The sequence below is a fragment of the Podarcis gaigeae genome (assembly GCF_964106915.1).
Source record: "Podarcis gaigeae genome assembly, chromosome: 6".
Lineage (NCBI taxonomy): Eukaryota > Metazoa > Chordata > Lepidosauria > Squamata > Lacertidae > Podarcis > Podarcis gaigeae.
Genome location: NC_139682.1, coordinates 65,066,609 through 65,074,788, shown reverse-complemented (window position 1 = coordinate 65,074,788; position 8,180 = coordinate 65,066,609). Strand labels below are relative to the sequence as shown.

Below are 8,180 nucleotides of genomic sequence, written 5' to 3'. Positions count from 1 at the left end.
AATTCTGGTTGCCGGAAACAGCAGGAAGGAAGGGGGCTATTGCACTCAGGCTCTGCTTGTGAGTGTCCCATAGACATCTGGCTGGCCCCTGTGATAGGAGAACACTGGACTAGATGGGGCTTTGGTCTGATCTGACAGGCTTCTTCCTGAGGCGTCATTTTACAAAGTAAAGATGGCTGCCAATTTCCTAAGAATAAAGCAAAATTCATGTTCCATTCTACAGAAAACAACATTTCACAACTGATGTGTCTTACTTGGGAACATGTGCACAGGGAAATTCCTCTTTAATTTTCAGTTTAAAAAGAAGAAAGGTGGAAGGATTTGTTGCATGCATGCCTTATTACCCTATCGGTATAATGTGCCTTTTGACATACTAACAATATATTATTGTCTTATGTTATTATGTGTCATAACCAGTATTTATTTTCAGTGAAGTTGGATAATGAAATGCAGTACGCATGCTAGTTTGCTGAATTTTGTTTTACTGGAGGAAAAAGAAGTTGGTAAAGAGAAGACACGTCAAAATTTTATTCAGAGGGAGCGGGATGGAGAAGAGTAATCGGTTTAATTTCCAGGTAAACATATAGCTGTGAAGTAACGGTAGCCAGAGAGAAAGTGAGGGCTGGAATGGGCAGGACCCCTAGCCAGGCCACAACAGAGGACTCAGGCGGATTTTGCCTGTGGCTTCAATTCGATTCCCTGCCGTTTATCAGATAAATAAACAGGACAGGTTTTTGTTTGGGTTTTCGCTGGCCTGACCGAGGGAGGTCCAGTCCCCTTGGGGCGAAGGAGCACGGATCTTGTGAATGACGCTTTGGGACCTTCTCAAAATGCAAAGTCGCTTTCTTTAGACAAGCGTTTGTGTTTCTGTAGGCTCCTTTTCCCCCTCCCACTTTTTCCTTTCCTTTCCTTTTTTTTGTGCTGGCTCACCGGGCGATCCAAGCAATTACTTCATCATCTCCCACCCAAGGAGCCAGCAGGGCGCTCGGCTCCCTCCAACGACCCACGTTTAGGAGGAAATAGAAACTCCACGGAGTTCAGTGGGGCTTATTCGCAAGTAACCGCGCATGGGGGGGGGGGATGGTTTAGAAAGACAGACAGACATAAAGAAAATTCTCCAAAGTATTAAGACTGGTCTTTCGGACCGGGTGGAGGGATAATGCACGCGCCTTTTCTTAAAACCTAACCTCTCTCCCCCCCCCCCATTTTTCTGTTTTCTTCCCCCTTTCTCTGTGTATTAAATTCTGCCATCACGCCTGCTCAGTGAAAGAACTAACATTATCCAAATATCAAGGGCCCTGATGCAGCTTCTTACTGGCAATGTTGCAGGCACCTTAAAAACAACAACAACTTAACATAAACTTTGAATAGTAGCATAAAGAAGGATATGCTTTTTTTAAAAAGAAACCCAGCCAGACCACCCTTCCCCCATGTCTTCCTTTCCACGCCAGTGAAAAGCGCCTCCTGTCAGGCCTTGGTGCGGTGCGATCCTGCGTCTGCTTACTCCAAAGCTAATTCTACTGAAGGAAACGATTCGTATCTGTTTTGTCTTCCATTCTTGCTATTACAATGGGCAGACGGCTATACAGAGGGGAACAGGGAGACGCTCTTTCTGCCATCCTGCCGCATGGAGCCCTGCGCAAAGGTGCGCACCGCACCATGCCGAGTTGGAAAGACAGAGGTGGAGACAATCTGCCCCCTCCCCGTTTAAAATTATATCATGCCTAAAGCATCCTGACAGACTCATACAGCAGCCAGAGAGGGAAATGGTCCCTTCCAGAACTAGGATTTAAATGTCAGAAAGTATTGTTCTATCCATGTTCTATATCTGCGCTCACCCAAGGAGATTAGCAGTGCGCATGGTCCTTTCGAAAGTGAAATGAGCTACTGAATAGAAAGAACGCTGCCCCGAAGAGTTTACAGTGGAACAGCGCAATCTGTTAAATCCTATTGAGTTCAGTGGCATTTCCTGCCAGGTAAGCGTGTATATTGAATTCTAGCCTAAATCTTGATCCTGTGGGAGTCAAACAATTACAGAATGAAAGGTCCAGCACACCTAAAAGGCAAGACTAGAAATGAAGAAATGCCTTTAACCAAGGGCAGCCAGTATTAAAATTGCAACAGGCAAGGCGCCCTTGTTACACTGAACTCTTCCTCTGGTTGTGCAAAGCGTGGCAAAGTTGTCCGCCCAGTGTTCAGTGGCGCCTGCTCCCAGATAAGGAGGCATAGGATGGCAACTTGAGAGTTGAACCCAATCCAATCCCACTCAGGCGTTCCACACTGAAATCAATGGGCACGATGCTGTCCACTGATGCCAAACGGATCTGCTCTGAACAGCACTTAGTTGGCTGCAACCTTGGGTTTGGGTTTCCACCGTGGTTGCTCCCTCACGATCACACACTCACACAGATTTACAAGCGAAGCTCCACATTTAGGGATAATGCACGCTCGGAAACGCGGCGGAAAACCAGCTTCTTGAAAGAGATGTGTTGCTGGGGAACCAGTCAGTTGTAGTAGATCCTCTGGGGGCTCTGGAAAAAAACAATTCTCGCTCTCCTCCTCCTCTCTTTCCCCTCCTGCTCACAGGATTCCCCGATCTCTTGGGGTTTGCCCTGGCCGGTTCTCCTGCACAGTCTGGTGCGCGCTTCGCTTCGTCCTGCTTGGACAAGAGGGCTCCGAGTGCGGTTCCGGCTGTCCATCCATCCTTCCTTCCGCCTTCCTTGCTTCGCCTCCCCTGCAGCCCTCCAGGGAAGAAAGGATTGGAACGCCTCCATCTCTCCTCCCGGATAAAGGCCGTGAGAGGTACCCTGTATCTTTTCACTCACACCCACAAAAACCTCCATGGCAACGGGGCTCTTCCCGCAGGACACCCTGCGCTCTCTCCCCCTCTCCGCCCTCCGGCTGCAGCCGGAGCCAGGAAAAAAATCAGCAACGGAGGCCGAGGAGGAAGGACTCTCGTTCATCTGCTCTCCCGGAGCCTCTTGGAATTGGGCTGCGCTGCTATTCGAATCCTCGCCGCTGCTTCCCCAAACTGCTCATCTTCAGCTTCCTGGTGGGGGATGGAACTGTGAGGCTTTCCTGCGACTGGATAGGGGGCAGGCAAGAGAAAGGCAGCCAGGCCCTGGGATCTCCTTTAAAAAGTTCTTTTTCCCCTTGCGCAGAATCCAAAGATGGACTTTTTAGGATCTGTGCAAACTGGGCTTCCATATGTGGTTGAATTCTGGAGCTCCCATGGATCCTGCCCACTGACCTGGCTGGCAGGGGCTGATGGAGATTGGAGTCGAAAGACATCTGCATGGCCACAGCACCCTCCACTGTTGCTCTAAAATTCACTGGCTAGGAATAGAGGAAGGTGCCAGACCATTGCTCAGTCTAGCTCAGGGTTTTCTACTGGCAGCAGCTGTCTAGGATTTTAGGCAAGGGACAGCTTTACCTGGAGATGCTAGTGATTGGAGGTGGGGAGCTTGTGCATGCAAAGAACAGCAAAACCAGAAGTTGGCCCTGGGGGAACTTGACAAATCAGTGGTCTCCAGCTTGTATTGAACCAACTTCATTTGGTGTGAAGTTTGCGAAATCCAATTCTTCCCTCTTCCCACCACAGTTTCAGCAAATTGCAACTTTAGCTTGCTTATTCGCTTTCTATAAATGAAGCTTGATTTCAGCAGAGTTTAACCCAACACAAACAATAGTGATTGTAATTTCAGGTTTCCACGCTATTGACTGCGTGGAAGAGAAAATACCTTCTATTGAACATGGTCTTGAAAGGAACTGTGTTATTTCTCTCCCCCCCCCCCCATTTCTTCCATTCTTCCTTTTTTGGTTGGGTGGTTGGGTGGTTAAATCAACCCTACAATTTCCCCTGGAGATGTTGTGTGTAGAATGTAATATTATGATTTTATGTTGCCCTGATACCACCATCAAAGATGGGTGGGCTGTTTATCCCTAATACTTGTGTTAAAGTCCTTGCCAAAGAAGCCAGGGCCTAGGTTTACACACACACACACACACACACACACACACACACACTTCACCTTCAATCATAATAATTCCATCTGATCCATGTGGTGGCTGCTATCCAGTTATTTAATAACTGGAAGAGGAGTTAAGAGAGCAGGTGAAAAACCTATTCACAACTCCACCAAAGGAAGGGATGGTTCTTATGTTCTTTGGCTTCTCTAAAGGGGCATATTTTGTATGTATACAGTCATTTCAGGTCTCATGACTTGCATTATACCCATGAAGGAACAACAGCACAGCAAGTAATTATGGAACAGAGGTTTTTATACATATATAAAAAACAGCAACACTATATGACATAAACAAGAAAAACTAAATACTTCCTTCTGGCCACCCTGCGAGACAGAGGCAACTCCAGGGCAAAACAAAAAAGCACAACAACCTACCTCCAAAACCAAGGCAACCAAGAAGCAAATTAGATTTGCTATGGACTGAGCTCTGTCTCACATATTAACAGAAACAACGTTATGTTTCACATTAAGGCTTGATCCTAAACCTATTGACTTGGAATCAAGCCCTATTGATTTAAACTGGCTTTATGTCCAAATTTTAAGAAAGGCATGAAGAATTGTACTGTCCCCATGTCTTTACCATATCTCTATGAACACTACTAGCCATTGCTACTTTTGGATTTCCTGCCTGCCATGAAACAGCTAAAGCTCTATAAACCAGAAGTGGGGAACCTGTGGCCACACAGAAATTGTTCCCATTGGCAGCATGGCCAATGGCAATAGATAATGGGAGATAGAATCCAACAACATCTGGACGGTCACAGATTCCCCAGCCCTGATCATAAGAGAGTGGCACAAGCTGCCAAACTAGCTTGTGTCAGAGGTTCTGTGATGTCGTTAAAGAAATGGTTCAATAGGCAAATAGGTGAACCAATCCACATTCCTTGCGGACTACATCAAACAAAGACAACCCTGGATGCCACAAAGCAGGGAAGACAGAATTTGAATTTGGGAAAATGATGCGATTATGTTACTCTGTAACACCATGTATGTTGATGTTGCATTTAAAAAAAACAACAATTATGCATGAGAATCCTAACACACATTTTTATATGTAATTCCATTATCTTAAGAAGTAGCTACGTGGTTGTAGTTATAAAAGGATATGCTGCAGGAATGTTATACAATGATGCCTTGTACAATCAACTAAATGTAATGCTTCTATGAGATTCTTTGAAGGGTATGATGGAGTAACTACTATCACTTGCATAATTTAACACATAGCTCAACCTGACAATCCGCATATCCTAATTTGGCAGTGCATAAAAATGGAATATATATTATGATAGTGTTAGTCTCAACTAGACAGAAACATATTTGTTTCTAGATCAAGTTGGCAAGCCTAAGTGTATTTTCTAGTGTAAGTTCAACTGAAAATAATGTGACTTATTTCTAAGTAAATTTACATGATATTGTGCCATAAACTGTAATGTAAACATACTTAACTGGGAACCTAATCCTATTGAGTTTAAAGGGAATTACTATTATTTTTAGTATAGGCTTGCATCATAATGTGGCAAATCTTGCATTATCTTGTGCCGACATCGTCAATAAACCTCCTATTTAGAATCTCAGAATACTGGACACAATGGTCCCATGGCCTATTACAGCCTCTTAATCTTGTGGGTACCAGACACAGAGCCTTATCTGTGGTGGCCCCACACCTGATAAATTCCTTTCCCAGGGAAATATGTGTGAGTGGCTCTAGAAAGAACCTTCAAGGCTTCATAACAAATTCAATAAATCCACATTTGGTTGGAGTGCTGTCATTTGAATTTTATCTGCAGCTGCCCATTAATCAGAGGTTTGTTGGATTTTATTGTGGTAGGGGGAGGTGATCTTATGTGATTTTATTTTTAAAAATTGTGAAGTTCCTTGGGAGGGCTATGTTGAAACGCAGCTTGGAAAACTTTTAAACCAATCAATAAATTCTTAAAAATGGTTTGGACAGACAATAGTGAAGAACATGTATGGTATGTAGGCCTCACCTCTCCAAGGATCCTGTCTACATCCTAGGGTTCTACAAGCTGAAAGGTTTCCATTGCGACTCAACAAGCAGGGAATGAAGTTACATTCAATGGACCTATATCAACAAAGGCATCCAAGTCAGAAATAACCCAAGTGATTTTTTGTCTGCAAAGAGTTGTGCAAATTCTTCACAAAGGGCTATCAAGTGGTCCATATTGTCTTCTTATGTGGTGGATCACAGTACGCCATTGACCAGCCCCAAAGGTGGGGATATTCTTCTTCTTCTTCTTCTTCTTCTTCTTCTTCTTCTTCTTCTTCTTCTTCTTCTTCTTCTTCTAATTAAATTTATATACCACCCTTTATTCGAAGATCACAGGGTGGTTTGCAACAAAAAAACCATCAAATAATTCTTTAATTGAGCTCTAGCCCATGAGTGGTTGGGTTTGCTCAGAGTTTTCCACCAGCTTCACTCTAGTCTTCAGTCCAGTCATTTTATTGGTCACAGTTCCCTGGAAAACCAGAGAACTCCTGTTGACTTTGTTCCATGAGAGGGGATGCTTGGGATTTGTGTGAACTGTCCTAATCATTTCTCCATTCTGGAAATTGACCAGAGCTTCATCAGAATCACCTGCCAAGGTGACAGCAAAGTCCCTGAGAGGCACCAGGAAACCATCTGGATCCATCAATCTCCTGGGGTGGTTCATCCTAATTGGTCCCTCATCCCTGCAGAGGTTCTAAGTCACAGCAAGTCAAAACCCCACCAGGTGGTGGTGAAGTTGCCACTTCAAATGTTACTTAAGTCTCACTGGGTGGACTACTCATGTTCAATCCCACACCTGTACTATGGGAATGGGAATGGCCTGCCTTAAAAGTCCACTATATTAAGCTGAAGTATTATGATGGATTGTAAATCATGATACGTTGTACTGAAAAGTATACTTCGCCCAGTAAAACATTCTAAAAGTTAATGAATGAGTGAATTAAATAACAAAAAAGAGCAAAAGTCTACTATAGGGATGACTACAGTGTTACAAGTACTACAACAGTACAGACAAAACACAAAACAAAAAAGCATAAATATCACGTTTTATTTACAGAGTGCTTCAAAGCATACTATAAAAGCATCTAGATAAAAGAGTCCCATTTTCATCCTCTCTAGCTGATATTTCTATCCAGCTGTTACTGCTTTCTTTCCCAGCAGCTTGCACTGGTCGAAAAAGAGTCTAATTTCAGTAGGATCACTATTTGCAAGATCCTAATAATTTTAAGAACAACACTTTCAATTTAGACACAAAGAAGCAAGCTGAGGATGAACTATCCCGGATTGAGAAGAGCTGCATTTTATTGTGACAAACAGGTTAGTGTACATGCACCCAACATCTCATGGATTTTTTCCTGTTCCTGGTTATTTGGGAATAACTCCTGTGGATCTCACTGGGATATACTTACAAGGAAGAAGTTATAGGATCAGGCCACATAGAAACGTGTGAGAAAATAGATGCAGCACTTCATATAATGCAAAAGGATTGAACACATTTATTCTCTCATATTTTTTTTTAAAAAGTATATTTAAAAATCCCCTTGCCTGTTTATTCCGTTCTTCCTCCCCCACCTTTTGGCAGTGGGAATATTTGTAACGTGCATCCAGTGGTTTTTTTTCTACTGTTGTTGGGATCTTTTCGAAGCACATATGTTTCTGATCTAGATTCTGCAGTGCTTCTCTGCATTGCTAGGAACTTTTTACACTCCTCCTCTGGCTAAGATCATATGTTGCCCAGTTGGAATTTGACCCAGATTTTTACACATGCACACACACACACACAAACACACACAAACACCCCCCCATCTGTATAATAAGCTTTAATTACTACACCTTGTGTTCTTGAGAGCTAAAAGAAGTGTTTTGCCATTTACCAGAGAATATCCTGCTGGGGGCAAGATAATTATAATATTGGCAAGGACTAAGAAGACTCAACCGTTTAGAGATAACATTCTGGAAATGAAATTACAATCTCAAGTAGAACAGATGATGAGAGTTGGGCGTGGCATGTTAAGGGCACCTTGGTGCCTTTTGTCCCACCGTTCACTCTGGTTTATAAAATAATACCAAAAGCCTGATGCAGAGGTAGTGGTGGGACCAGTCTAGACACAAAGGCAGTGATGCCTATTTTCTGGCATTCCAGA

At 43.5% G+C, this 8,180-nt stretch overlaps 1 long non-coding RNA gene across 1 annotated transcript; it reads left to right on the top strand.

Moving 5' to 3' along the window:
- Positions 1–419: 419 nt before the first annotated feature.
- Positions 420–5,788, top strand: LOC310846503. The gene is made up of 2 exons (XR_014565358.1): positions 420–1,976; positions 2,587–5,788. It is a non-coding gene; the product is annotated as an uncharacterized lncRNA (long non-coding RNA).
- The last annotated feature ends 2,392 nt before the right edge of the window (positions 5,789–8,180 follow it).